At 47.9% G+C, this 23,412-nt stretch overlaps 59 non-coding genes and 1 pseudogene across 59 annotated transcripts; all 60 read right to left on the minus strand.

The window, feature by feature from the left end:
• Positions 1-78: 78 nt before the first annotated feature.
• Positions 79-197, minus strand: LOC144460466 (5S ribosomal RNA). The gene has a single exon (XR_013489184.1). It is a non-coding gene; the product is annotated as a 5S ribosomal RNA (ribosomal RNA).
• A 286-nt stretch (positions 198-483) lies between these two features.
• On the minus strand, positions 484-602 carry LOC144461041 (5S ribosomal RNA). The gene has a single exon (XR_013489760.1). It is a non-coding gene; the product is annotated as a 5S ribosomal RNA (ribosomal RNA).
• Positions 603-866: 264 nt separating this feature from the next.
• On the minus strand, positions 867-985 carry LOC144460668 (5S ribosomal RNA). Its single transcript, XR_013489387.1, has one exon. It is a non-coding gene; the product is annotated as a 5S ribosomal RNA (ribosomal RNA).
• Positions 986-1,249: 264 nt separating this feature from the next.
• Positions 1,250-1,368, minus strand: LOC144460467 (5S ribosomal RNA). Its single transcript, XR_013489185.1, has one exon. It is a non-coding gene; the product is annotated as a 5S ribosomal RNA (ribosomal RNA).
• A 283-nt stretch (positions 1,369-1,651) lies between these two features.
• LOC144460669 (5S ribosomal RNA) lies at positions 1,652-1,770 on the minus strand. The gene has a single exon (XR_013489388.1). It is a non-coding gene; the product is annotated as a 5S ribosomal RNA (ribosomal RNA).
• A 264-nt stretch (positions 1,771-2,034) lies between these two features.
• On the minus strand, positions 2,035-2,153 carry LOC144460468 (5S ribosomal RNA). Its single transcript, XR_013489186.1, has one exon. It is a non-coding gene; the product is annotated as a 5S ribosomal RNA (ribosomal RNA).
• A 286-nt stretch (positions 2,154-2,439) lies between these two features.
• LOC144460670 (5S ribosomal RNA) lies at positions 2,440-2,558 on the minus strand. The gene has a single exon (XR_013489389.1). It is a non-coding gene; the product is annotated as a 5S ribosomal RNA (ribosomal RNA).
• Positions 2,559-2,822: 264 nt separating this feature from the next.
• LOC144460671 (5S ribosomal RNA) lies at positions 2,823-2,941 on the minus strand. Its single transcript, XR_013489390.1, has one exon. It is a non-coding gene; the product is annotated as a 5S ribosomal RNA (ribosomal RNA).
• Positions 2,942-3,205: 264 nt separating this feature from the next.
• Positions 3,206-3,324, minus strand: LOC144460469 (5S ribosomal RNA). The gene has a single exon (XR_013489187.1). It is a non-coding gene; the product is annotated as a 5S ribosomal RNA (ribosomal RNA).
• A 283-nt stretch (positions 3,325-3,607) lies between these two features.
• LOC144460672 (5S ribosomal RNA) lies at positions 3,608-3,726 on the minus strand. Its single transcript, XR_013489391.1, has one exon. It is a non-coding gene; the product is annotated as a 5S ribosomal RNA (ribosomal RNA).
• Positions 3,727-3,990: 264 nt separating this feature from the next.
• On the minus strand, positions 3,991-4,109 carry LOC144460771 (5S ribosomal RNA). Its single transcript, XR_013489490.1, has one exon. It is a non-coding gene; the product is annotated as a 5S ribosomal RNA (ribosomal RNA).
• A 286-nt stretch (positions 4,110-4,395) lies between these two features.
• On the minus strand, positions 4,396-4,514 carry LOC144460673 (5S ribosomal RNA). The gene has a single exon (XR_013489392.1). It is a non-coding gene; the product is annotated as a 5S ribosomal RNA (ribosomal RNA).
• Positions 4,515-4,778: 264 nt separating this feature from the next.
• On the minus strand, positions 4,779-4,897 carry LOC144460675 (5S ribosomal RNA). Its single transcript, XR_013489394.1, has one exon. It is a non-coding gene; the product is annotated as a 5S ribosomal RNA (ribosomal RNA).
• A 264-nt stretch (positions 4,898-5,161) lies between these two features.
• On the minus strand, positions 5,162-5,280 carry LOC144460470 (5S ribosomal RNA). Its single transcript, XR_013489188.1, has one exon. It is a non-coding gene; the product is annotated as a 5S ribosomal RNA (ribosomal RNA).
• Positions 5,281-5,563: 283 nt separating this feature from the next.
• On the minus strand, positions 5,564-5,682 carry LOC144460676 (5S ribosomal RNA). The gene has a single exon (XR_013489395.1). It is a non-coding gene; the product is annotated as a 5S ribosomal RNA (ribosomal RNA).
• A 264-nt stretch (positions 5,683-5,946) lies between these two features.
• LOC144460937 (5S ribosomal RNA) lies at positions 5,947-6,065 on the minus strand. The gene has a single exon (XR_013489656.1). It is a non-coding gene; the product is annotated as a 5S ribosomal RNA (ribosomal RNA).
• A 285-nt stretch (positions 6,066-6,350) lies between these two features.
• Positions 6,351-6,469, minus strand: LOC144461055 (5S ribosomal RNA). The gene has a single exon (XR_013489774.1). It is a non-coding gene; the product is annotated as a 5S ribosomal RNA (ribosomal RNA).
• Positions 6,470-6,734: 265 nt separating this feature from the next.
• Positions 6,735-6,853, minus strand: LOC144460719 (5S ribosomal RNA). The gene has a single exon (XR_013489438.1). It is a non-coding gene; the product is annotated as a 5S ribosomal RNA (ribosomal RNA).
• Positions 6,854-7,139: 286 nt separating this feature from the next.
• Positions 7,140-7,258, minus strand: LOC144461185 (5S ribosomal RNA). The gene has a single exon (XR_013489904.1). It is a non-coding gene; the product is annotated as a 5S ribosomal RNA (ribosomal RNA).
• Positions 7,259-7,522: 264 nt separating this feature from the next.
• Positions 7,523-7,641, minus strand: LOC144460979 (5S ribosomal RNA). The gene has a single exon (XR_013489698.1). It is a non-coding gene; the product is annotated as a 5S ribosomal RNA (ribosomal RNA).
• A 265-nt stretch (positions 7,642-7,906) lies between these two features.
• LOC144461262 (5S ribosomal RNA) lies at positions 7,907-8,025 on the minus strand. The gene has a single exon (XR_013489981.1). It is a non-coding gene; the product is annotated as a 5S ribosomal RNA (ribosomal RNA).
• Positions 8,026-8,290: 265 nt separating this feature from the next.
• LOC144460686 (5S ribosomal RNA) lies at positions 8,291-8,409 on the minus strand. Its single transcript, XR_013489405.1, has one exon. It is a non-coding gene; the product is annotated as a 5S ribosomal RNA (ribosomal RNA).
• A 286-nt stretch (positions 8,410-8,695) lies between these two features.
• Positions 8,696-8,814, minus strand: LOC144461286 (5S ribosomal RNA; annotated as a pseudogene).
• A 272-nt stretch (positions 8,815-9,086) lies between these two features.
• Positions 9,087-9,205, minus strand: LOC144461061 (5S ribosomal RNA). The gene has a single exon (XR_013489780.1). It is a non-coding gene; the product is annotated as a 5S ribosomal RNA (ribosomal RNA).
• Positions 9,206-9,490: 285 nt separating this feature from the next.
• Positions 9,491-9,609, minus strand: LOC144460677 (5S ribosomal RNA). The gene has a single exon (XR_013489396.1). It is a non-coding gene; the product is annotated as a 5S ribosomal RNA (ribosomal RNA).
• A 286-nt stretch (positions 9,610-9,895) lies between these two features.
• On the minus strand, positions 9,896-10,014 carry LOC144460678 (5S ribosomal RNA). Its single transcript, XR_013489397.1, has one exon. It is a non-coding gene; the product is annotated as a 5S ribosomal RNA (ribosomal RNA).
• A 264-nt stretch (positions 10,015-10,278) lies between these two features.
• On the minus strand, positions 10,279-10,397 carry LOC144460679 (5S ribosomal RNA). Its single transcript, XR_013489398.1, has one exon. It is a non-coding gene; the product is annotated as a 5S ribosomal RNA (ribosomal RNA).
• Positions 10,398-10,661: 264 nt separating this feature from the next.
• LOC144460776 (5S ribosomal RNA) lies at positions 10,662-10,780 on the minus strand. The gene has a single exon (XR_013489495.1). It is a non-coding gene; the product is annotated as a 5S ribosomal RNA (ribosomal RNA).
• Positions 10,781-11,063: 283 nt separating this feature from the next.
• LOC144460924 (5S ribosomal RNA) lies at positions 11,064-11,182 on the minus strand. Its single transcript, XR_013489643.1, has one exon. It is a non-coding gene; the product is annotated as a 5S ribosomal RNA (ribosomal RNA).
• A 264-nt stretch (positions 11,183-11,446) lies between these two features.
• On the minus strand, positions 11,447-11,565 carry LOC144460938 (5S ribosomal RNA). The gene has a single exon (XR_013489657.1). It is a non-coding gene; the product is annotated as a 5S ribosomal RNA (ribosomal RNA).
• A 285-nt stretch (positions 11,566-11,850) lies between these two features.
• On the minus strand, positions 11,851-11,969 carry LOC144460989 (5S ribosomal RNA). Its single transcript, XR_013489708.1, has one exon. It is a non-coding gene; the product is annotated as a 5S ribosomal RNA (ribosomal RNA).
• Positions 11,970-12,234: 265 nt separating this feature from the next.
• LOC144460730 (5S ribosomal RNA) lies at positions 12,235-12,353 on the minus strand. Its single transcript, XR_013489449.1, has one exon. It is a non-coding gene; the product is annotated as a 5S ribosomal RNA (ribosomal RNA).
• Positions 12,354-12,639: 286 nt separating this feature from the next.
• Positions 12,640-12,758, minus strand: LOC144460777 (5S ribosomal RNA). Its single transcript, XR_013489496.1, has one exon. It is a non-coding gene; the product is annotated as a 5S ribosomal RNA (ribosomal RNA).
• Positions 12,759-13,022: 264 nt separating this feature from the next.
• Positions 13,023-13,141, minus strand: LOC144461143 (5S ribosomal RNA). Its single transcript, XR_013489862.1, has one exon. It is a non-coding gene; the product is annotated as a 5S ribosomal RNA (ribosomal RNA).
• Positions 13,142-13,405: 264 nt separating this feature from the next.
• Positions 13,406-13,524, minus strand: LOC144460471 (5S ribosomal RNA). The gene has a single exon (XR_013489189.1). It is a non-coding gene; the product is annotated as a 5S ribosomal RNA (ribosomal RNA).
• A 286-nt stretch (positions 13,525-13,810) lies between these two features.
• LOC144461062 (5S ribosomal RNA) lies at positions 13,811-13,929 on the minus strand. Its single transcript, XR_013489781.1, has one exon. It is a non-coding gene; the product is annotated as a 5S ribosomal RNA (ribosomal RNA).
• Positions 13,930-14,214: 285 nt separating this feature from the next.
• On the minus strand, positions 14,215-14,333 carry LOC144460472 (5S ribosomal RNA). The gene has a single exon (XR_013489190.1). It is a non-coding gene; the product is annotated as a 5S ribosomal RNA (ribosomal RNA).
• Positions 14,334-14,619: 286 nt separating this feature from the next.
• Positions 14,620-14,738, minus strand: LOC144461092 (5S ribosomal RNA). Its single transcript, XR_013489811.1, has one exon. It is a non-coding gene; the product is annotated as a 5S ribosomal RNA (ribosomal RNA).
• Positions 14,739-15,002: 264 nt separating this feature from the next.
• LOC144460939 (5S ribosomal RNA) lies at positions 15,003-15,121 on the minus strand. The gene has a single exon (XR_013489658.1). It is a non-coding gene; the product is annotated as a 5S ribosomal RNA (ribosomal RNA).
• A 285-nt stretch (positions 15,122-15,406) lies between these two features.
• LOC144460990 (5S ribosomal RNA) lies at positions 15,407-15,525 on the minus strand. Its single transcript, XR_013489709.1, has one exon. It is a non-coding gene; the product is annotated as a 5S ribosomal RNA (ribosomal RNA).
• A 265-nt stretch (positions 15,526-15,790) lies between these two features.
• Positions 15,791-15,909, minus strand: LOC144460741 (5S ribosomal RNA). The gene has a single exon (XR_013489460.1). It is a non-coding gene; the product is annotated as a 5S ribosomal RNA (ribosomal RNA).
• A 286-nt stretch (positions 15,910-16,195) lies between these two features.
• LOC144460778 (5S ribosomal RNA) lies at positions 16,196-16,314 on the minus strand. The gene has a single exon (XR_013489497.1). It is a non-coding gene; the product is annotated as a 5S ribosomal RNA (ribosomal RNA).
• A 264-nt stretch (positions 16,315-16,578) lies between these two features.
• LOC144461144 (5S ribosomal RNA) lies at positions 16,579-16,697 on the minus strand. The gene has a single exon (XR_013489863.1). It is a non-coding gene; the product is annotated as a 5S ribosomal RNA (ribosomal RNA).
• Positions 16,698-16,961: 264 nt separating this feature from the next.
• LOC144460473 (5S ribosomal RNA) lies at positions 16,962-17,080 on the minus strand. The gene has a single exon (XR_013489191.1). It is a non-coding gene; the product is annotated as a 5S ribosomal RNA (ribosomal RNA).
• A 286-nt stretch (positions 17,081-17,366) lies between these two features.
• On the minus strand, positions 17,367-17,485 carry LOC144461064 (5S ribosomal RNA). The gene has a single exon (XR_013489783.1). It is a non-coding gene; the product is annotated as a 5S ribosomal RNA (ribosomal RNA).
• A 285-nt stretch (positions 17,486-17,770) lies between these two features.
• On the minus strand, positions 17,771-17,889 carry LOC144460475 (5S ribosomal RNA). The gene has a single exon (XR_013489193.1). It is a non-coding gene; the product is annotated as a 5S ribosomal RNA (ribosomal RNA).
• Positions 17,890-18,175: 286 nt separating this feature from the next.
• Positions 18,176-18,294, minus strand: LOC144461093 (5S ribosomal RNA). The gene has a single exon (XR_013489812.1). It is a non-coding gene; the product is annotated as a 5S ribosomal RNA (ribosomal RNA).
• Positions 18,295-18,558: 264 nt separating this feature from the next.
• Positions 18,559-18,677, minus strand: LOC144460476 (5S ribosomal RNA). Its single transcript, XR_013489194.1, has one exon. It is a non-coding gene; the product is annotated as a 5S ribosomal RNA (ribosomal RNA).
• Positions 18,678-18,941: 264 nt separating this feature from the next.
• Positions 18,942-19,060, minus strand: LOC144460477 (5S ribosomal RNA). Its single transcript, XR_013489195.1, has one exon. It is a non-coding gene; the product is annotated as a 5S ribosomal RNA (ribosomal RNA).
• Positions 19,061-19,324: 264 nt separating this feature from the next.
• Positions 19,325-19,443, minus strand: LOC144460940 (5S ribosomal RNA). The gene has a single exon (XR_013489659.1). It is a non-coding gene; the product is annotated as a 5S ribosomal RNA (ribosomal RNA).
• Positions 19,444-19,728: 285 nt separating this feature from the next.
• LOC144461239 (5S ribosomal RNA) lies at positions 19,729-19,847 on the minus strand. The gene has a single exon (XR_013489958.1). It is a non-coding gene; the product is annotated as a 5S ribosomal RNA (ribosomal RNA).
• A 264-nt stretch (positions 19,848-20,111) lies between these two features.
• On the minus strand, positions 20,112-20,230 carry LOC144460478 (5S ribosomal RNA). Its single transcript, XR_013489196.1, has one exon. It is a non-coding gene; the product is annotated as a 5S ribosomal RNA (ribosomal RNA).
• A 286-nt stretch (positions 20,231-20,516) lies between these two features.
• On the minus strand, positions 20,517-20,635 carry LOC144461016 (5S ribosomal RNA). Its single transcript, XR_013489735.1, has one exon. It is a non-coding gene; the product is annotated as a 5S ribosomal RNA (ribosomal RNA).
• A 272-nt stretch (positions 20,636-20,907) lies between these two features.
• LOC144460479 (5S ribosomal RNA) lies at positions 20,908-21,026 on the minus strand. The gene has a single exon (XR_013489197.1). It is a non-coding gene; the product is annotated as a 5S ribosomal RNA (ribosomal RNA).
• A 263-nt stretch (positions 21,027-21,289) lies between these two features.
• Positions 21,290-21,407, minus strand: LOC144461191 (5S ribosomal RNA). Its single transcript, XR_013489910.1, has one exon. It is a non-coding gene; the product is annotated as a 5S ribosomal RNA (ribosomal RNA).
• Positions 21,408-21,690: 283 nt separating this feature from the next.
• On the minus strand, positions 21,691-21,809 carry LOC144460480 (5S ribosomal RNA). The gene has a single exon (XR_013489198.1). It is a non-coding gene; the product is annotated as a 5S ribosomal RNA (ribosomal RNA).
• Positions 21,810-22,073: 264 nt separating this feature from the next.
• LOC144460481 (5S ribosomal RNA) lies at positions 22,074-22,192 on the minus strand. The gene has a single exon (XR_013489199.1). It is a non-coding gene; the product is annotated as a 5S ribosomal RNA (ribosomal RNA).
• A 263-nt stretch (positions 22,193-22,455) lies between these two features.
• On the minus strand, positions 22,456-22,574 carry LOC144460942 (5S ribosomal RNA). Its single transcript, XR_013489661.1, has one exon. It is a non-coding gene; the product is annotated as a 5S ribosomal RNA (ribosomal RNA).
• A 285-nt stretch (positions 22,575-22,859) lies between these two features.
• LOC144461171 (5S ribosomal RNA) lies at positions 22,860-22,978 on the minus strand. Its single transcript, XR_013489890.1, has one exon. It is a non-coding gene; the product is annotated as a 5S ribosomal RNA (ribosomal RNA).
• Positions 22,979-23,242: 264 nt separating this feature from the next.
• On the minus strand, positions 23,243-23,361 carry LOC144460852 (5S ribosomal RNA). Its single transcript, XR_013489571.1, has one exon. It is a non-coding gene; the product is annotated as a 5S ribosomal RNA (ribosomal RNA).
• Between the last annotated feature and the right edge of the window lie 51 nt (positions 23,362-23,412).

A 23,412-nucleotide genomic window follows, 5' to 3' on the forward strand; every position in this document is an offset into this window, starting at 1 on the left:
CACTGGTGCTGTTTTCCAAGGAGCTGGCTCCAGTAAAGGAGGAGCAGCGCCCTCTGCTGATGAAAGGTGAGAATAAAAAGCTTACAGCACCGGGTATTCCCAGGCGGTCTCCCATCCAAGTACTGACCCGGCCCGACCCTGCTTAGCTTCCGAGATCGGACGAGATCGGGCGTATTCAGGGTGGTATGGCCGTAAGCCATGAAAGAGCATGCACGCACGCCATTTATAGATGGTAAAACATCAGCAAGGGTGGATGGCAAATGGTAATCTGTCATTTTCCTGCACTCAACAAGCACCATGACAAGACCCACACGCCATTTACTTTTCAGTTAATGCACATATACTCATTGAGAAATTAAAGAAAAACAAAAAAGGAAAAAAAAGGGAAATAAAGGAGAGTTTGTCCACTTGTGCTGTTTTCCAAGGAGCTGGCTCCAGTAAAGGAGGAGCAGCGCCCTCTGCTGATGAAAGGTGAGAATAAAAAGCTTACAGCACCAGGTATTCCCAGGCGGTCTCCCATCCAAGTACTGACCCGGCCCCACCCTGCTTAGCTTCCGAGATCGGACGAGATCGGGCGTATTCAGGGTGGTATGGCCGTAAGCCATGGAAGAGCATGCACGCACGCCATTTATAGATGGTAAAACATCAGCAAGGGTGGATGGCAAATGGTAATCTGTCATTTTCCTGCACTCAACAAGTGCCATGACAAGACCCACACGCCATTTAGTTTTCAGTTAATGCACATATACTCACTGACAAATTAAAACAAAAAAAAAAGAGAGTTTGTCCACTGGTGCTGTTTTCCAAGGAGCTGGCTCCAGTAAAGGAGGAGCAGCGCCCTCTGCTGATGAAAGGTGAGAATAAAAAGCTTACAGCACCGGGTATTCCCAGGCGGTCTCCCATCCAAGTACTGACCCGGCCCCACCCTGCTTAGCTTCCGAGATCGGACGAGATCGGGCGTATTCAGGGTGGTATGGCCGTAAGCCATGGAAGAGCATGCACGCACGCCATTTATAGATGGTAAAACATCAGCAAGGGTGGATGGCAAATGGTAATCTGTCATTTTCCTGCACTCAACAAGCGCCATGACAAGACCCACACGCCATTTAGTTTTCAGTTGATGCACATATACTCACTGACAAATAAAAAAAAAAAAAAAAGAGAGTTTGTCCACTGGTGCTGTTTTCCAAGGAGCTGGCTCCAGTAAATGAGGAGCAGCGCCCTCTGCTGATGAAAGGTGAGAACAAAAAGCTTACAGCACCGGGTATTCCCAGGCGGTCTCCCATCCAAGTACTGACCCGGCCCGACCCTGCTTAGCTTCCGAGATCGGACGAGATCGGGCGTATTCAGGGTGGTATGGCCGTAAGCCATGGAAGAGCATGCACGCACACCATTTATAGATGGTAAAACATCAGCAAGGGTGGATGGCAAATGGTAATCTGTCATTTTCCTGCACTCAACAAGCACCATGACAAGACCCACACGCCATTTAGTTTTGAGTTGATGCACATATACTCATTGAGAAATTAATAAAAACAAAAAAGGAAAAAAAAGGGAAAAAAAGGAGTTTGTCCACTGGTGCTGTTTTCCAAGGAGCTGGCTCCAGTAAAGGAGGAGCAGCGCCCTCTGCTGATGAAAGGTGAGAATAAAAAGCTTACAGCACCGGGTATTCCCAGGCGGTCTCCCATCCAAGTACTGACCCGGCCCCACCCTGCTTAGCTTCCGAGATCGGACGAGATCGGGCGTATTCAGGGTGGTATGGCCGTAAGCCATGGAAGAGCATGCACGCACGCCATTTATAGATGGTAAAACATCAGCAAGGGTGGATGGCAAATGGTAATCTGTCATTTTCCTGCACTCAACAAGCGCCATGACAAGACCCACACGCCATTTACTTTTCAGTTAATGCACATATACTCACTGACAAATTAAAACAAAAAAAAAAGAGAGTTTGTCCACTGGTGCTGTTTTCCAAGGAGCTGGCTCCAGTAAAGGAGGAGCAGCGCCCTCTGCTGATGAAAGGTGAGAATAAAAAGCTTACAGCACCGGGTATTCCCAGGCGGTCTCCCATCCAAGTACTGACCCGGCCCGACCCTGCTTAGCTTCCGAGATCGGACGAGATCGGGCGTATTCAGGGTGGTATGGCCGTAAGCCATGAAAGAGCATGCACGCACGCCATTTATAGATGGTAAAACATCAGCAAGGGTGGATGGCAAATGGTAATCTGTCATTTTCCTGCACTCAACAAGCACCATGACAAGACCCACACGCCATTTACTTTTCAGTTAATGCACATATACTCATTGAGAAATTAAAGAAAAACAAAAAAGGAAAAAAAAGGGAAATAAAGGAGAGTTTGTCCACTTGTGCTGTTTTCCAAGGAGCTGGCTCCAGTAAAGGAGGAGCAGCGCCCTCTGCTGATGAAAGGTGAGAATAAAAAGCTTACAGCACCGGGTATTCCCAGGCGGTCTCCCATCCAAGTACTGACCCGGCCCCACCCTGCTTAGCTTCCGAGATCGGACGAGATCGGGCGTATTCAGGGTGGTATGGCCGTAAGCCATGGAAGAGCATGCACGCACGCCATTTATAGATGGTAAAACATCAGCAAGGGTGGATGGCAAATGGTAATCTGTCATTTTCCTGCACTCAACAAGTGCCATGACAAGACCCACACGCCATTTAGTTTTCAGTTAATGCACATATACTCACTGACAAATTAAAACAAAAAAAAAAGAGAGTTTGTCCACTGGTGCTGTTTTCCAAGGAGCTGGCTCCAGTAAAGGAGGAGCAGCGCCCTCTGCTGATGAAAGGTGAGAATAAAAAGCTTACAGCACCGGGTATTCCCAGGCGGTCTCCCATCCAAGTACTGACCCGGCCCCACCCTGCTTAGCTTCCGAGATCGGACGAGATCGGGCGTATTCAGGGTGGTATGGCCGTAAGCCATGGAAGAGCATGCACGCACGCCATTTATAGATGGTAAAACATCAGCAAGGGTGGATGGCAAATGGTAATCTGTCATTTTCCTGCACTCAACAAGCGCCATGACAAGACCCACACGCCATTTAGTTTTCAGTTGATGCACATATACTCACTGACAAATGAAAAAAAAAAAAAAAGAGAGTTTGTCCACTGGTGCTGTTTTCCAAGGAGCTGGCTCCAGTAAATGAGGAGCAGCGCCCTCTGCTGATGAAAGGTGAGAACAAAAAGCTTACAGCACCGGGTATTCCCAGGCGGTCTCCCATCCAAGTACTGACCCGGCCCGACCCTGCTTAGCTTCCGAGATCGGACGAGATCGGGCGTATTCAGGGTGGTATGGCCGTAAGCCATGGAAGAGCATGCACGCACACCATTTATAGATGGTAAAACATCAGCAAGGGTGGATGGCAAATGGTAATCTGTCATTTTCCTGCACTCAACAAGCACCATGACAAGACCCACACGCCATTTAGTTTTGAGTTGATGCACATATACTCATTGAGAAATTAATAAAAACAAAAAAGGAAAAAAAAGGGAAAAAAAGGAGTTTGTCCACTGGTGCTGTTTTCCAAGGAGCTGGCTCCAGTAAAGGAGGAGCAGCGCCCTCTGCTGATGAAAGGTGAGAATAAAAAGCTTACAGCACCGGGTATTCCCAGGCGGTCTCCCATCCAAGTACTGACCCGGCCCCACCCTGCTTAGCTTCCGAGATCGGACGAGATCGGGCGTATTCAGGGTGGTATGGCCGTAAGCCATGGAAGAGCATGCACGCACGCCATTTATAGATGGTAAAACATCAGCAAGGGTGGATGGCAAATGGTAATCTGTCATTTTCCTGCACTCAACAAGCGCCATGACAAGACCCACACGCCATTTACTTTTCAGTTAATGCACATATACTCACTGACAAATTAAAACAAAAAAAAAAGAGAGTTTGTCCACTGGTGCTGTTTTCCAAGGAGCTGGCTCCAGTAAAGGAGGAGCAGCGCCCTCTGCTGATGAAAGGTGAGAATAAAAAGCTTACAGCACCGGGTATTCCCAGGCGGTCTCCCATCCAAGTACTGACCCAGCCCGACCCTGCTTAGCTTCCGAGATCGGACGAGATCGGGCGTATTCAGGGTGGTATGGCCGTAAGCCATGAAAGAGCATGCACGCACGCCATTTATAGATGGTAAAACATCAGCAAGGGTGGATGGCAAATGGTAATCTGTCATTTTCCTGCACTCAACAAGCACCATGACAAGACCCACACGCCATTTACTTTTCAGTTAATGCACATATACTCATTGAGAAATTAAAGAAAAACAAAAAAGGAAAAAAAAGGGAAATAAAGGAGAGTTTGTCCACTTGTGCTGTTTTCCAAGGAGCTGGCTCCAGTAAAGGAGGAGCAGCGCCCTCTGCTGATGAAAGGTGAGAATAAAAAGCTTACAGCACCGGGTATTCCCAGGCGGTCTCCCATCCAAGTACTGACCCGGCCCCACCCTGCTTAGCTTCCGAGATCGGACGAGATCGGGCGTATTCAGGGTGGTATGGCCGTAAGCCATGGAAGAGCATGCACGCACGCCATTTATAGATGGTAAAACATCAGCAAGGGTGGATGGCAAATGGTAATCTGTCATTTTCCTGCACTCAACAAGTGCCATGACAAGACCCACACGCCATTTAGTTTTCAGTTAATGCACATATACTCACTGACAAATTAAAACAAAAAAAAAAGAGAGTTTGTCCACTGGTGCTGTTTTCCAAGGAGCTGGCTCCAGTAAAGGAGGAGCAGCGCCCTCTGCTGATGAAAGGTGAGAATAAAAAGCTTACAGCACCGGGTATTCCCAGGCGGTCTCCCATCCAAGTACTGACCCGGCCCCACCCTGCTTAGCTTCCGAGATCGGACGAGATCGGGCGTATTCAGGGTGGTATGGCCGTAAGCCATGGAAGAGCATGCACGCACGCCATTTATAGATGGTAAAACATCAGCAAGGGTGGATGGCAAATGGTAATCTGTCATTTTCCTGCACTCAACAAGCGCCATGACAAGACCCACACGCCATTTAGTTTTCAGTTGATGCACATATACTCACTGACAAATGAAAAAAAAAAAAAAAGAGAGTTTGTCCACTGGTGCTGTTTTCCAAGGAGCTGGCTCCAGTAAATGAGGAGCAGCGCCCTCTGCTGATGAAAGGTGAGAACAAAAAGCTTACAGCACCGGGTATTCCCAGGCGGTCTCCCATCCAAGTACTGACCCGGCCCGACCCTGCTTAGCTTCCGAGATCGGACGAGATCGGGCGTATTCAGGGTGGTATGGCCGTAAGCCATGGAAGAGCATGCACGCACACCATTTATAGATGGTAAAACATCAGCAAGGGTGGATGGCAAATGGTAATCTGTCATTTTCCTGCACTCAACAAGCACCATGACAAGACCCACACGCCATTTAGTTTTGAGTTGATGCACATATACTCATTGAGAAATTAATAAAAACAAAAAAGGAAAAAAAAGGGAAAAAAAGGAGTTTGTCCACTGGTGCTGTTTTCCAAGGAGCTGGCTCCAGTAAAGGAGGAGCAGCGCCCTCTGCTGATGAAAGGTGAGAATAAAAAGCTTACAGCACCGGGTATTCCCAGGCGGTCTCCCATCCAAGTACTGACCCGGCCCCACCCTGCTTAGCTTCCGAGATCGGACGAGATCGGGCGTATTCAGGGTGGTATGGCCGTAAGCCATGGAAGAGCATGCACGCACGCCATTTATAGATGGTAAAACATCAGCAAGGGTGGATGGCAAATGGTAATCTGTCATTTTCCTGCACTCAACAAGCGCCATGACAAGACCCACACGCCATTTACTTTTCAGTTAATGCACATATACTCACTGACAAATTAAAACAAAAAAAAAAGAGAGTTTGTCCACTGGTGCTGTTTTCCAAGGAGCTGGCTCCAGTAAAGGAGGAGCAGCGCCCTCTGCTGATGAAAGGTGAGAATAAAAAGCTTACAGCACCGGGTATTCCCAGGCGGTCTCCCATCCAAGTACTGACCCGGCCCGACCCTGCTTAGCTTCCGAGATCGGACGAGATCGGGCGTATTCAGGGTGATATGGCCGTAAGCCATGGAAGAGCATGCACGCACGCCATTTATAGATGGTAAAACATCAGCAAGGGTGGATGGCAAATGGTAATCTGTCATTTTCCTGCACTCAACAAGCACCATGACAAGACCCACACGCCATTTAGTTTTGAGTTAATGCACATATACTCATTGAGAAATTAAAAAAAACAAAAAAGGAAAAAAAAGGGAAAAAAAGGAGAGTTTGTCCACTGGTGCTGTTTTCCAAGGAGCTGGCTCCAGTAAAGGAGGAGCACCGCCCTCTGCTGATGAAAGGTGAGAATAAAAAGTTTACAGCACCGGGTATTCCCAGGCGGTCTCCCATCCAAGTACTGACCCGGCCCGACCCTGCTTAGCTTCCGAGATCAGACGAGATCGGGCGTATTCAGGGTGGTATGGCCGTAAGCCATGGAAGAGCATGCACGCACGCCATTTATAGATGGTAAAACATCAGCAAGGGTGGATGGCAAATGGTAATCTGTCATTTTCCTGCACTCAACAAGCGCCATGACAAGACCCACATGCCATTTAGTTTTCAGTTGATGCACATATACTCACTGACAAATTAAAAAAAAAAAAAAAAGAGAGTTTGTCCACTGGTGCTGTTTTCCAAGGAGCTGGCTCCAGTAAAGGAGGAGCAGCGCCCTCTGCTGATGAAAGGTGAGAATAAAAAGCTTACAGCACCGGGTATTCCCAGGCGGTCACCCATCCAAGTACTGACCCGGCCCGACCCTGCTTAGCTTCCGAGATCGGACGAGATCGGGCGTATTCAGGGTGGTATGGCCGTAAGCCATGGAAGAGCATGCACGCACGACATTTATAGATGGTAAAACATCAGCAAGGGTGGATGGCAAATGGTAATCTGTCATTTTCCTGCACTCAACAAGCACCATGACAAGACCCACACGCCATTTACTTTTCAGTTAATGCACATATACTCATTGAGAAATTAAAAAAAAACAAAAAAGGAAAAAAAAGGGTAAAAAAGCAGAGTTTGTCCACTTGTGCTGTTTTCCAAGGAGCTGGCTCCAGTAAAGGAGGAGCAGCGCCCTCTGCTGATGAAAGGTGAGAATAAAAAGCTTACAGCACCGGGTATTCCCAGGCGGTCTCCCATCCAAGTACTGACCCGGCCCGACCCTACTTAGCTTCCGAGATCGGACAAGATCGGGCGTATTCAGGGTGGTATGGCCGTAAGCCATGGAAGAGCATGCACGCACGCCATTTATAGATGGTAAAACATCAGCAAGGGTGGATGGCAAATGGTAATCTGTCATTTTCCTGCACTCAACAAGCGCCATGACAAGACCCACACGCCATTTAGTTTTCAGTTGATGCACATATACTCACTGACAAATAAAAAAAAAAAAAAAAGAGAGTTTGTCCACTGGTGCTGTTTTCCAAGGAGCTGGCTCCAGTAAAGGAGGAGCAGCGCCCTCTGCTGATGAAAGGTGAGAATAAAAAGCTTACAGCACCGGGTATTCCCAGGCAGTCTCCCATCCAAGTACTGACCCGGCCCGACCCTGCTTAGCTTCCGAGATCGGACGAGATCGGGCGTATTCAGGGTGGTATGGCCGTAAGCCATGGAAGAGCATGCACGCACGCCATTTATAGATGGTAAAACATCAGCAAGGGTGGATGGCAAATGGTAATCTGTCATTTTCCTGCACTCAACAAGCGCCATGACAAGACCCACATGCCATTTAGTTTTCAGTTGATGCACATATACTCACTGACAAATTAAAAAAAAAAAAAAAAGAGAGTTTGTCCACTGGTGCTGTTTTCCAAGGAGCTGGCTCCAGTAAAGGAGGAGCAGCGCCCTCTGCTGATGAAAGGTGAGAATAAAAAGCTTACAGCACCGGGTATTCCCAGGCGGTCTCCCATCCAAGAACTGACCCGGCCCGACCCTGCCTAGCTTCCGAGATCGGACGAGATCGGGCGTATTCAGGGTGGTATGGCCGTAAGCCATGGAAGAGCATGCACGCACGCCATTTATAGATGGTAAAACATCAGCAAGGGTGGATGGCAAATGGTAATCTGTCATTTTCCTGCACTCAACAAGCGCCATGACAAGACCCACACGCCATTTAGTTTTCAGTTGATGCACATATACTCACTGACAAATTAAAAAAAAAAAAAAAAGAGAGTTTGTCCACTGGTGCTGTTTTCCAAGGAGCTGGCTCCAGTAAAGGAGGAGCAGCGCCCTCTGCTGATGAAAGGTGAGAATAAAAAGCTTACAGCACCAGGTATTCCCAGGCGGTCTCCCATCCAAGTACTGACCCGGCCCGACCCTGCTTAGCTTCCGAGATCGGACGAGATCGGGCGTATTCAGGGTGGTATGGCCGTAAGCCATGGAAGAGCATGCACGCACGCCATTTATAGATGGTAAAACATCAGCAAGGGTGGATGGCAAATGGTAATCTGTCATTTTCCTGCACTCAACAAGCACCATGACAAGACCCACACGCCATTTTCTTTTCAGTAAATGCACATATACTCATTGAGAAATTTAAAAAAAACAAAAAAGGAAAAAAAAGGGTAAAAAAGGAGAGTTTGTCCACTTGTGCTGTTTTCCAAGGAGCTGGCTCCAGTAAAGGAGGAGCAGCGCCCTCTGCTGATGAAAGGTGAGAACAAAAAGCTTACAGCACCGGGTATTCCCAGGCGGTCTCCCATCCAAGTACTGACACCGCCCGACCCTGCTTAGCTTCCGAGATAGGACGAGATCGGGCGTATTCAGGGTGGTATGGCCGTAAGCCATGGAAGAGCATTCACGCACGCCATTTATAGATGGTAAAACATCAGCAAGGGTGGATGGCAAATGGTAATCTGTCATTTTCCTGCACTCAACAAGCGCCATGACAAGACCCACACGCCATTTAGTTTTCAGTTAATGCACATATACTCACTGACAAATTTAAAAAAAAAAAAAAAAAAAAAAGAGAGTTTGTCCACTGGTGCTGTTTTCCAAGGAGCTGGCTCCAGTAAAGGAGGAGCAGCGCCCTCTGCTGATGAAAGGTGAGAACAAAAAGCTTACAGCACCGGGTATTCCCAGGCGGTCTCCCATCCAAGTACTGACCCGGCCCGACCCTGCTTAGCTTCCGAGATCGGACAAGATCGGGCGTATTCAGGGTGGTATGGCCGTAAGCCATGGAAGAGCATGCACGCACGACATTTATAGATGGTAAAACATCAGCAAGGGTGGATGGCAAATGGTAATCTGTCATTTTCCTGCACTCAACAAGCACCATGACAAGACCCACACGCCATTTAGTTTTGAGTTAATGCACATATACTCATTGAGAAATTAAAAAAAACAAAAAAGGAAAAAAAAGGGAAAAAAAGGAGAGTTTGTCCACTGGTGCTGTTTTCCAAGGAGCTGGCTCCAGTAAAGGAGGAGCAGCGCCCTCTGCTGATGAAAGGTGAGAATAAAAAGCTTACAGCACCGGGTATTCCCAGGCGGTCTCCCATCCAAGTACTGACCCGGCCCCACCCTGCTTAGCTTCCGAGATCGGACGAGATCGGGCGTATTCAGGGTGGTATGGCCGTAAGCCATGAAAGAGCATGCACGCACGCCATTTATAGATGGTAAAACATCAGCAAGGGTGGATGGCAAATGGTAATCTGTCATTTTCCTGCACTCAACAAGCACCATGACAAGACCCACACGCCATTTACTTTTCAGTTAATGCACATATACTCATTGAGAAATTAAAGAAAAACAAAAAAGGAAAAAAAAGGGAAATAAAGGAGAGTTTGTCCACTTGTGCTGTTTTCCAAGGAGCTGGCTCCAGTAAAGGAGGAGCAGCGCCCTCTGCTGATGAAAGGTGAGAATAAAAAGCTTACAGCACCGGGTATTCCCAGGCGGTCTCCCATCCAAGTACTGACCCGGCCCCACCCTGCTTAGCTTCCGAGATCGGACGAGATCGGGCGTATTCAGGGTGGTATGGCCGTAAGCCATGGAAGAGCATGCACGCACGCCATTTATAGATGGTAAAACATCAGCAAGGGTGGATGGCAAATGGTAATCTGTCATTTTCCTGCACTCAACAAGTGCCATGACAAGACCCACACGCCATTTAGTTTTCAGTTAATGCACATATACTCACTGACAAATTAAAACAAAAAAAAAAGAGAGTTTGTCCACTGGTGCTGTTTTCCAAGGAGCTGGCTCCAGTAAAGGAGGAGCAGCGCCCTCTGCTGATGAAAGGTGAGAATAAAAAGCTTACAGCACCGGGTATTCCCAGGCGGTCTCCCATCCAAGTACTGACCCGGCCCCACCCTGCTTAGCTTCCGAGATCGGACGAGATCGGGCGTATTCAGGGTGGTATGGCCGTAAGCCATGGAAGAGCATGCACGCACGCCATTTATAGATGGTAAAACATCAGCAAGGGTGGATGGCAAATGGTAATCTGTCATTTTCCTGCACTCAACAAGCGCCATGACAAGACCCACACGCCATTTAGTTTTCAGTTGATGCACATATACTCACTGACAAATAAAAAAAAAAAAAAAAGAGAGTTTGTCCACTGGTGCTGTTTTCCAAGGAGCTGGCTCCAGTAAATGAGGAGCAGCGCCCTCTGCTGATGAAAGGTGAGAACAAAAAGCTTACAGCACCGGGTATTCCCAGGCGGTGTCCCATCCAAGTACTGACCCGGCCCGACCCTGCTTAGCTTCCGAGATCGGACGAGATCGGGCGTATTCAGGGTGGTATGGCCGTAAGCCATGGAAGAGCATGCACGCACACCATTTATAGATGGTAAAACATCAGCAAGGGTGGATGGCAAATGGTAATCTGTCATTTTCCTGCACTCAACAAGCACCATGACAAGACCCACACGCCATTTAGTTTTGAGTTGATGCACATATACTCATTGAGAAATTAAAAAAAACAAAAAAGGAAAAAAAAGGGAAAAAAAGGAGTTTGTCCACTGGTGCTGTTTTCCAAGGAGCTGGCTCCAGTAAAGGAGGAGCAGCGCCCTCTGCTGATGAAAGGTGAGAATAAAAAACTTACAGCACCGGGTATTCCCAGGCGGTCTCCCATCCAAGTACTGACCCGGCCCCACCCTGCTTAGCTTCCGAGATCGGACGAGATCGGGCGTATTCAGGGTGGTATGGCCGTAAGCCATGGAAGAGCATGCACGCACGCCATTTATAGATGGTAAAACATCAGCAAGGGTGGATGGCAAATGGTAATCTGTCATTTTCCTGCACTCAACAAGCGCCATGACAAGACCCACACGCCATTTAGTTTTCAGTTAATGCACATATACTCACTGACAAATTAAAACAAAAAAAAAAGAGAGTTTGTCCACTGGTGCTGTTTTCCAAGGAGCTGGCTCCAGTAAAGGAGGAGCAGCGCCCTCTGCTGATGAAAGGTGAGAATAAAAAGCTTACAGCACCGGGTATTCCCAGGCGGTCTCCCATCCAAGTACTGACCCGGCCCGACCCTGCTTAGCTTCCGAGATCGGACGAGATCGGGCGTATTCAGGGTGATATGGCCGTAAGCCATGGAAGAGCATGCACGCACGCCATTTATAGATGGTAAAACATCAGCAAGGGTGGATGGCAAATGGTAATCTGTCATTTTCCTGCACTCAACAAGCACCATGACAAGACCCACACGCCATTTAGTTTTGAGTTAATGCACATATACTCATTGAGAAATTAAAAAAAACAAAAAAGGAAAAAAAAGGGAAAAAAAGGAGAGTTTGTCCACTGGTGCTGTTTTCCAAGGAGCTGGCTCCAGTAAAGGAGGAGCACCGCCCTCTGCTGATGAAAGGTGAGAATAAAAAGTTTACAGCACCGGGTATTCCCAGGCGGTCTCCCATCCAAGTACTGACCCGGCCCGACCCTGCTTAGCTTCCGAGATCGGACGAGATCGGGCGTATTCAGGGTGGTATGGCCGTAAGCCATGGAAGAGCATGCACGCACGCCATTTATAGATGGTAAAACATCAGCAAGGGTGGATGGCAAATGGTAATCTGTCATTTTCCTGCACTCAACAAGCGCCATGACAAGACCCACATGCCATTTAGTTTTCAGTTGATGCACATATACTCACTGACAAATTAAAAAAAAAAAAAAAAGAGAGTTTGTCCACTGGTGCTGTTTTCCAAGGAGCTGGCTCCAGTAAAGGAGGAGCAGCGCCCTCTGCTGATGAAAGGTGAGAATAAAAAGCTTACAGCACCGGGTATTCCCAGGCGGTCACCCATCCAAGTACTGACCCGGCCCGACCCTGCTTAGCTTCCGAGATCGGACGAGATCGGGCGTATTCAGGGTGGTATGGCCGTAAGCCATGGAAGAGCATGCACGCACGCCATTTATAGATGGTAAAACATCAGCAAGGGTGGATGGCAAATGGTAATCTGTCATTTTCCTGCACTCAACAAGCACCATGACAAGACCCACACGCCATTTACTTTTCAGTTAATGCACATATACTCATTGAGAAATTAAAAAAAAACAAAAAAGGAAAAAAAAGGGTAAAAAAGCAGAGTTTGTCCACTTGTGCTGTTTTCCAAGGAGCTGGCTCCAGTAAAGGAGGAGCAGCGCCCTCTGCTGATGAAAGGTGAGAATAAAAAGCTTACAGCACCGGGTATTCCCAGGCGGTCTCCCATCCAAGTACTGACCCGGCCCGACCCTACTTAGCTTCCGAGATCGGACGAGATCGGGCGTATTCAGGGTGGTATGGCCGTAAGCCATGGAAGAGCATGCACGCACGCCATTTATAGATGGTAAAACATCAGCAAGGGTGGATGGCAAATGGTAATCTGTCATTTTCCTGCACTCAACAAGCGCCATGACAAGACCCACACGCCATTTAGTTTTCAGTTGATGCACATATACTCACTGACAAATAAAAAAAAAAAAAAAAGAGAGTTTGTCCACTGGTGCTGTTTTCCAAGGAGCTGGCTCCAGTAAAGGAGGAGCAGCGCCCTCTGCTGATGAAAGGTGAGAATAAAAAGCTTACAGCACCGGGTATTCCCAGGCAGTCTCCCATCCAAGTACTGACCCGGCCCGACCCTGCTTAGCTTCCGAGATCGGAGGAGATCGGGCGTATTCAGGGTGGTATGGCCGTAAGCCATGGAAGAGCATGCACGCACGCCATTTATAGATGGTAAAACATCAGCAAGGGTGGATGGCAAATGGTAATCTGTCATTTTCCTGCACTCAACAAGCACCATGACAAGACCCACACGCCATTTACTTTTCAGTTAATGCACATATACTCACTGACAAATTAAAACAAAAAAAAAAGAGAGTTTGTCCACTGGTGCTGTTTTCCAAGGAGCTGGCTCCAGTAAAGGAGGAGCAGCGCCCTCTGCTGATGAAATTTGAGAATAAAAAGCTTACAGCACCGGGTATTCCCAGGCGGTCTCCCATCCAAGTACTGACCCGGCCCGACCCTGCTTAGCTTCCGAGATCGGACGAGATCGGGCGTATTCAGGGTGGTATGGCCGTAAGCCATGGAAGAGCATGCACGCACGCCATTTATAGATGGTAAAACATCAGCAAGGGTGGATGGCAAATGGTAATCTGTCATTTTCCTGCACACAACAAGCACCATGACAAGACCCACACGCCATTTACTTTTCAGTTAATGCACATATACTCATTGAGAAATTAAAGAAAAACAAAAAAGGAAAAAAAAGGGAAAAAAAGGAGAGTTTGTCCACTTGTGCTGTTTTCCAAGGAGCTGGCTCCAGTAAAGGAGGAGCAGCGCCCTCTGCTGATGAAAGGTGAGAACAAAAAGCTTACAGCACCGGGTATTCCCAGGCGGTCTCCCATCCAAGTACTGACCCGGCCCGACCCTGCTTAGCTTCCGAGATCGGACAAGATCGGGCGTATTCAGGGTGGTATGGCCGTAAGCCATGGAAGAGCATGCACGCACGACATTTATAGATGGTAAAACATCAGCAAGGGTGGATGGCAAATGGTAATCTGTCATTTTCCTGCACTCAACAAGCACCATGACAAGACCCACACGCCATTTAGTTTTGAGTTAATGCACATATACTCATTGAGAAATTAAAAAAAACAAAAAAGGAAAAAAAAGGGAAAAAAAGGAGAGTTTGTCCACTGGTGCTGTTTTCCAAGGAGCTGGCTCCAGTAAAGGAGGAGCAGCGCCCTCTGCTGATGAAAGGTGAGAATAAAAAGCTTACAGCACCGGGTATTCCCAGGCGGTCTCCCATCCAAGTACTGACCCGGCCCGACCCTGCTTAGCTTCCGAGATCGGACGAGATCGGGCGTATTCAGGGTGGTATGGCCGTAAGCCATGGAAGAGCATGCACGCACGCCATTTATAGATGGTAAAACATCAGCAAGGGTGGATGGCAAATGGTAATCTGTCATTTTCCTGCACTCAACAAGCACCATGACAAGACCCACACGCCATTTACTTTTCAGTTAATGCACATATACTCATTGAGAAATTAAAGAAAAACAAAAAAGGAAAAAAAAGGGAAATAAAGGAGAGTTTGTCCACATGTGCTGTTTTCCAAGGAGCTGGCTCCAGTAAAGGAGGAGCAGCGCCCTCTGCTGATGAAAGGTGAGAATAAAAAGCTTACAGCACCGGGTATTCCCAGGCGGTCTCCCATCCAAGTACTGACCCGGCCCGACCCTGCTTAGCTTCCGAGATCGCACGAGATCGGGCATATTCAGGGTGGTATGGCCGTAAGCCATGGAAGAGCATGCACGCACGCCATTTATAGATGGTAAAACATCAGCAAGGGTGGATGGCAAATGGTAATCTGTCATTTTCCTGCACTCAACAAGCGCCATGACAAGACCCACACGCCATTTAGTTTTCAGTTAATGCACATATACTCACTGACAAATTAAAACAAAAAAAAAAGAGAGTTTGTCCACTGGTGCTGTTTTCCAAGGAGCTGGCTCCAGTAAAGGAGGAGCAGCGCCCTCTGCTGATGAAAGGTGAGAATAAAAAGCTTACAGCACCGGGTATTCCCAGGCGGTCTCCCATCCAAGTACTGACCCGGCCCGACCCTGCTTAGCTTCCGAGATCGGACGAGATCGGGCGTATTCAGGGTGATATGGCCGTAAGCCATGGAAGAGCATGCACGCACGCCATTTATAGATGGTAAAACATCAGCAAGGGTGGATGGCAAATGGTAATCTGTCATTTTCCTGCACTCAACAAGCACCATGACAAGACCCACACGCCATTTAGTTTTGAGTTAATGCACATATACTCATTGAGAAATTAAAAAAAACAAAAAAGGAAAAAAAAGGGAAAAAAAGGAGAGTTTGTCCACTGGTGCTGTTTTCCAAGGAGCTGGCTCCAGTAAAGGAGGAGCACCGCCCTCTGCTGATGAAAGGTGAGAATAAAAAGTTTACAGCACCGGGTATTCCCAGGCGGTCTCCCATCCAAGTACTGACCCGGCCCGACCCTGCTTAGCTTCCGAGATCGGACGAGATCGGGCGTATTCAGGGTGGTATGGCCGTAAGCCATGGAAGAGCATGCACGCACGCCATTTATAGATGGTAAAACATCAGCAAGGGTGGATGGCAAATGGTAATCTGTCATTTTCCTGCACTCAACAAGCGCCATGACAAGACCCACATGCCATTTAGTTTTCAGTTGATGCACATATACTCACTGACAAATTAAAAAAAAAAAAAAAAGAGAGTTTGTCCACTGGTGCTGTTTTCCAAGGAGCTGGCTCCAGTAAAGGAGGAGCAGCGCCCTCTGCTGATGAAAGGTGAGAATAAAAAGCTTACAGCACCGGGTATTCCCAGGCGGTCACCCATCCAAGTACTGACCCGGCCCGACCCTGCTTAGCTTCCGAGATCGGACGAGATCGGGCGTATTCAGGGTGGTATGGCCGTAAGCCATGGAAGAGCATGCACGCACGCCATTTATAGATGGTAAAACATCAGCAAGGGTGGATGGCAAATGGTAATCTGTCATTTTCCTGCACTCAACAAGCACCATGACAAGACCCACACGCCATTTACTTTTCAGTTAATGCACATATACTCATTGAGAAATTAAAAAAAAACAAAAAAGGAAAAAAAAGGGTAAAAAAGCAGAGTTTGTCCACTTGTGCTGTTTTCCAAGGAGCTGGCTCCAGTAAAGGAGGAGCAGCGCCCTCTGCTGATGAAAGGTGAGAATAAAAAGCTTACAGCACCGGGTATTCCCAGGCGGTCTCCCATCCAAGTACTGACCCGGCCCGACCCTACTTAGCTTCCGAGATCGGACGAGATCGGGCGTATTCAGGGTGGTATGGCCGTAAGCCATGGAAGAGCATGCACGCACGCCATTTATAGATGGTAAAACATCAGCAAGGGTGGATGGCAAATGGTAATCTGTCATTTTCCTGCACTCAACAAGCGCCATGACAAGACCCACACGCCATTTAGTTTTCAGTTGATGCACATATACTCACTGACAAATAAAAAAAAAAAAAAAAGAGAGTTTGTCCACTGGTGCTGTTTTCCAAGGAGCTGGCTCCAGTAAAGGAGGAGCAGCGCCCTCTGCTGATGAAAGGTGAGAATAAAAAGCTTACAGCACCGGGTATTCCCAGGCAGTCTCCCATCCAAGTACTGACCCGGCCCGACCCTGCTTAGCTTCCGAGATCGGAGGAGATCGGGCGTATTCAGGGTGGTATGGCCGTAAGCCATGGAAGAGCATGCACGCACGCCATTTATAGATGGTAAAACATCAGCAAGGGTGGATGGCAAATGGTAATCTGTCATTTTCCTGCACTCAACAAGCACCATGACAAGACCCACACGCCATTTACTTTTCAGTTAATGCACATATACTCACTGACAAATTAAAACAAAAAAAAAAGAGAGTTTGTCCACTGGTGCTGTTTTCCAAGGAGCTGGCTCCAGTAAAGGAGGAGCAGCGCCCTCTGCTGATGAAATTTGAGAATAAAAAGCTTACAGCACCGGGTATTCCCAGGCGGTCTCCCATCCAAGTACTGACCCGGCCCGACCCTGCTTAGCTTCCGAGATCGGACGAGATCGGGCGTATTCAGGGTGGTATGGCCGTAAGCCATGGAAGAGCATGCACGCACGCCATTTATAGATGGTAAAACATCAGCAAGGGTGGATGGCAAATGGTAATCTGTCATTTTCCTGCACACAACAAGCACCATGACAAGACCCACACGCCATTTACTTTTCAGTTAATGCACATATACTCATTGAGAAATTAAAGAAAAACAAAAAAGGAAAAAAAAGGGAAAAAAAGGAGAGTTTGTCCACTTGTGCTGTTTTCCAAGGAGCTGGCTCCAGTAAAGGAGGAGCAGCGCCCTCTGCTGATGAAAGGTGAGAACAAAAAGCTTACAGCACCGGGTATTCCCAGGCGGTCTCCCATCCAAGTACTGACCCGGCCCGACCCTGCTTAGCTTCCGAGATCGGACAAGATCGGGCGTATTCAGGGTGGTATGGCCGTAAGCCATGGAAGAGCATGCACGCACGACATTTATAGATGGTAAAACATCAGCAAGGGTGGATGGCAAATGGTAATCTGTCATTTTCCTGCACTCAACAAGCACCATGACAAGACCCACACGCCATTTAGTTTTGAGTTAATGCACATATACTCATTGAGAAATTAAAAAAAACAAAAAAGGAAAAAAAAGGGAAAAAAAGGAGAGTTTGTCCACTGGTGCTGTTTTCCAAGGAGCTGGCTCCAGTAAAGGAGGAGCAGCGCCCTCTGCTGATGAAAGGTGAGAATAAAAAGCTTACAGCACCGGGTATTCCCAGGCGGTCTCCCATCCAAGTACTGACCCGGCCCGACCCTGCTTAGCTTCCGAGATCGGACGAGATCGGGCGTATTCAGGGTGGTATGGCCGTAAGCCATGGAAGAGCATGCACGCACGCCATTTATAGATGGTAAAACATCAGCAAGGGTGGATGGCAAATGGTAATCTGTCATTTTCCTGCACTCAACAAGCACCATGACAAGACCCACACGCCATTTACTTTTCAGTTAATGCACATATACTCATTGAGAAATTAAAGAAAAACAAAAAAGGAAAAAAAAGGGAAATAAAGGAGAGTTTGTCCACATGTGCTGTTTTCCAAGGAGCTGGCTCCAGTAAAGGAGGAGCAGCGCCCTCTGCTGATGAAAGGTGAGAATAAAAAGCTTACAGCACCGGGTATTCCCAGGCGGTCTCCCATCCAAGTACTGACCCGGCCCGACCCTGCTTAGCTTCCGAGATCGCACGAGATCGGGCATATTCAGGGTGGTATGGCCGTAAGCCATGGAAGAGCATGCACGCACGCCATTTATAGATGGTAAAACATCAGCAAGGGTGGATGGCAAATGGTAATCTGTCATTTTCCTGCACTCAACAAGCGCCATGACAAGACCCACACGCCATTTAGTTTTCAGTTAATGCACATATACTCACTGACAAATTAAAAAAAAAAAAAAAGAGAGTTTGTCCACTGGTGCTGTTTTCCAAGGAGCTGGCTCCAGTAAAGGAGGAGCAGCGCCCTCTGCTGATGAAAGGTGAGAATAAAAAGCTTACAGCACCGGGTATTCCCAGGCGGTCTCCCATCCAAGTACTGACCCGGCCCGACCCTGCTTAGCTTCCGAGATCGGACGAGATCGGGCGTATTCAGGGTGGTATGGCCGTAAGCCGTGGAAGAGCATGCACGCACGCCATTTATAGATGGTAAAACATCAGCAAGGGTGGATGGCAAATGGTAATCTGTCATTTTCCTGCACTCAACAAGTGCCATGACAAGACCCACACGCCATTTAGTTTTCAGTTAATGCACATATACTCACTGACAAATTAAAACAAAAAAAAAAGAGAGTTTGTCCACTGGTGCTGTTTTCCAAGGAGCTGGCTCCAGTAAAGGAGGAGCAGCGCCCTCTGCTGATGAAAGGTGAGAATAAAAAGCTTACAGCACCGGGTATTCCCAGGCGGTCTCCCATCCAAGTACTGACCCGGCCCGACCCTGCTTAGCTTCCGAGATCGGACGAGATCGGGCGTATTCAGGGTGGTATGGCCGTAAGCCATGGAAGAGCATGCACGCACGCCATTTATAAATGGTAAAACATCAGCAAGGGTGGATGGCAAATGGTAATCTGTCATTTTCCTGCACTCAACAAGCGCCATGACAAGACCCACACGCCATTTAGTTTTCAGTTAATGCACATAAACTCACTGACAAATTAAAAAAAAAAAAAAAGAGAGTTTGTCCACTGGTGCTGTTTTCCAAGGAGCTGGCTCCAGTAAAGGAGGAGCAGCGCCCTCTGCTGATGAAAGATGAGAATAAAAAGCTTACAGCACCGGGTATTCCCAGGCGGTCTCCCATCCAAGTACTGACCCGGCCCGACCCTGCTTAGCTTCCGAGATCGGACGAGATCGGGCGTATTCAGGGTGATATGGCCGTAAGCCATGGAAGAGCATGCACGCACGCCATTTATAGATGGTAAAACATCAGCAAGGGTGGATGGCAAATGGTAATCTGTCATTTTCCTGCACTCAACAAGCACCATGACAAGACCCACACGCCATTTAGTTTTGAGTTAATGCACATATACTCATTGAGAAATTAAAAAAAACAAAAAAGGAAAAAAAAGGGAAAAAAAGGAGAGTTTGTCCACTGGTGCTGTTTTCCAAGGAGCTGGCTCCAGTAAAGGAGGAGCACCGCCCTCTGCTGATGAAAGGTGAGAATAAAAAGTTTACAGCACCGGGTATTCCCAGGCGGTCTCCCATCCAAGTACTGACCCGGCCCGACCCTGCTTAGCTTCCGAGATCGGACGAGATCGGGCGTATTCAGGGTGTTATGGCCGTAAGCCATGGAAGAGCATGCACGCACGCCATTTATAGATGGTAAAACATCAGCAAGGGTGGATGGCAAATGGTAATCTGTCATTTTCCTGCACTCAACAAGCGCCATGACAAGACCCACACGCCATTTAGTTTTCAGTTGATGCACATATACTCACTGACAAATTAAAAAAAAAAAAAAAGAGAGTTTGTCCACTGGTGCTGTTTTCCAAGGAGCTGGCTCCAGTAAAGGAGGAGCAGCGCCCTCTGCTGATGAAATTTGAGAATAAAAAGCTTACAGCACCGGGTATTCCCAGGCGGTCTCCCATCCAAGTACTGACCCGGCCCGACCCTGCTTAGCTTCCGAGATCGGACGAGATCGGGCGTATTCAGGGTGGTATGGCCGTAAGCCATGGAAGAGCATGCACGCACGCCATTTATAGATGGTAAAACATCAGCAAGGGTGGATGGCAAATGGTAATCTGTCATTTTCCTGCACTCAACAAGCACCATGACAAGACCCACACGCCATTTACTTTTCAGTTAATGCACATATACTCATTGAGAAATTAAAGAAAAACAAAAAAGGAAAAAAAAGGGAAAAAAAGGAGAGTTTGTCCACTTGTGCTGTTTTCCAAGGAGCTGGCTCCAGTAAAGGAGGAGCAGCGCCCTCTGCTGATGAAAGGTGAGAATAAAAAGCTTACAGCACCGGGTATTCCCAGGCGGTCTCCCATCCAAGTACTGACCCGGCCCGACCCTGCTTAGCTTCCGAGATCTGACGAGATCGGGCGTATTCAGGGTGATATGGCCGTAAGCCATGGAAGAGCATGCACGCACGCCATTTATAGATGGTAAAACATCAGCAAGGGTGGATGGCAAATGGTAATCTGTCATTTTCCTGCACTCAACAAGCGCCATGACAAGACCCACACGCCATTTAGTTTTCAGTTAATGCACATATACTCACTGACAAATTAAAAAAAAAAAAAAAAAAAAAAAGAGAGTTTGTCCACTGGTGCTGTTTTCCAAGGAGCTGGCTCCAGTAAAGGAGGAGCAGCGCCCTCTGCTGATGAAAGGTGAGAATAAAAAGCTTACAGCACCGGGTATTCCCAGGCGGTCTCCCATCCAAGTACTGACCCGGCCCGACCCTGCTTAGCTTCCGAGATCGGACGAGATCGGGCGTATTCAGGGTGGTATGGCCGTAAGCCATGGAAGAGCATGCACGCACGCCATTTATAGATGGTAAAACATCAGCAAGGGTGGATGGCAAATGGTAATCTGTCATTTTCCTGCACTCAACAAGCGCCATGACAAGACCCACACGCCATTTAGTTTTCAGTTGATGCACATATACTCACTGACAAATAAAAAAAAAAAAAAAGAGAGTTTGTCCACTGGTGCTGTTTTCCAAGGAGCTGGCTCCAGTAAATGAGGAGCAGCGCCCTCTGCTGATGAAAGGTGAGAACAAAAAGCTTACAGCACCGGGTATTCCCAGGCGGTCTCCATCCAAGTACTGACCCGGCCCGACCCTGCTTAGCTTCCGAGATCGGACGAGATCGGGCGTATTCAGGGTGGTATGGCCGTAAGCCATGGAAGAGCATGCACGCACACCATTTATAGATGGTAAAACATCAGCAAGGGTGGATGGCAAATGGTAATCTGTCATTTTCCTGCACTCAACAAGCACCATGACAAGACCCACACGCCATTTAGTTTTGAGTTGATGCACATATACTCATTGAGAAATTAAAAAAAACAAAAAAGGAAAAAAAAGGGAAAAAAAGGAGTTTGTCCACTGGTGCTGTTTTCCAAGGAGCTGGCTCCAGTAAAGGAGGAGCAGCGCCCTCTGCTGATGAAAGGTGAGAATAAAAAGCTTACAGCACCGGGTATTCCCAGGCGGTCTCCCATCCAAGTACTGACCCGGCCCGACCCTGCTTAGCTTCCGAGATCGGACGAGATCGGGCGTATTCAGGGTGGTATGGCCGTAAGCCATGGAAGAGCATGCACGCACGCCATTTATAGATGGTAAAACATCAGCAAGGGTGGATGGCAAATGGTAATCTGTCATTTTCCTGCACTCAACAAGCGCCATGACAAGACCCACACGCCATTTACTTTTCAGTTAATGCACATATACTCACTGACAAATTAAAACAAAAAAAAAAGAGAGTTTGTCCACTGGTGCTGTTTTCCAAGGAGCTGGCTCCAGTAAAGGAGGAGCAGCGCCCTCTGCTGATGAAAGGTGAGAATAAAAAGCTTACAGCACCGGGTATTCCCAGGCGGTCTCCCATCCAAGTACTGACCCGGCCCGACCCTGCTTAGCTTCCGAGATCGGACGAGATCGGGCGTATTCAGGGTGGTATGGCCGTAAGCCATGGAAGAGCATGCACGCACGCCATTTATAGATGGTAAAACATCAGCAAGGGTGGATGGCAAATGGTAATCTGTCATTTTCCTGCACTCAACAAGCGCCATGACAAGACCCACACGCCATTTAGTTTTCAGTTAATGCACATAAACTCACTGACAAATTAAAAAAAAAAAAAAGAGAGTTTGTCCACTGGTGCTGTTTTCCAAGGAGCTGGCTCCAGTAAAGGAGGAGCAGCGCCCTCTGCTGATGAAAGATGAGAATAAAAAGCTTACAGCACCGGGTATTCCCAGGCGGTCTCCCATCCAAGTACTGACCCGGCCCGACCCTGCTTAGCTTCCGAGATCGGACGAGATCGGGCGTATTCAGGGTGATATGGCCGTAAGCCATGGAAGAGCATGCACGCACGCCATTTATAGATGGTAAAACATCAGCAAGGGTGGATGGCAAATGGTAATCTGTCATTTTCCTGCACTCAACAAGCACCATGACAAGACCCACACGCCATTTACTTTTGAGTTAATGCACATATACTCATTGAGAAATTAAAAAAAACAAAAAAGGAAAAAAAAGGGAAAAAAAGGAGAGTTTGTCCACTGGTGCTGTTTTCCAAGGAGCTGGCTCCAGTAAAGGAGGAGCACCGCCCTCTGCTGATGAAAGGTGAGAATAAAAAGTTTACAGCACCGGGTATTCCCAGGCGGTCTCCCATCCAAGTACTGACCCGGCCCGACCCTGCTTAGCTTCCGAGATCGGACGAGATCGGGCGTATTCAGGGTGGTATGGCCGAAAGCCATGGAAGAGCATGCACGCACGCCATTTATAGATGGTAAAACATCAGCAAGGGTGGATGGCAAATGGTAATCTGTCATTTTCCTGCACTCAACAAGCGCCATGACAAGACCCACACGCCATTTAGTTTTCAGTTGATGCACATATACTCACTGACAAATTAAAAAAAAAAAAAAAGAGAGTTTGTCCACTGGTGCTGTTTTCCAAGGAGCTGGCTCCAGTAAAGGAGGAGCAGCGCCCTCTGCTGATGAAAGGTGAGAATAAAAAGCTTACAGCACCGGGTATTCCCAGGCGGTCACCCATCCAAGTACTGACCCGGCCCGACCCTGCTTAGCTTCCGAGATCTGACGAGATCGGGCGTATTCAGGGTGGTATGGCCGTAAGCCATGGAAGAGCATGCACGCACGCCATTTATAGATGGTAAAACATCAGCAAG

This window comes from Epinephelus lanceolatus, chromosome 22 (assembly GCF_041903045.1).
Source record: "Epinephelus lanceolatus isolate andai-2023 chromosome 22, ASM4190304v1, whole genome shotgun sequence".
In the NCBI taxonomy this organism is placed as follows: Eukaryota; Metazoa; Chordata; class Actinopteri; order Perciformes; family Serranidae; genus Epinephelus; species Epinephelus lanceolatus.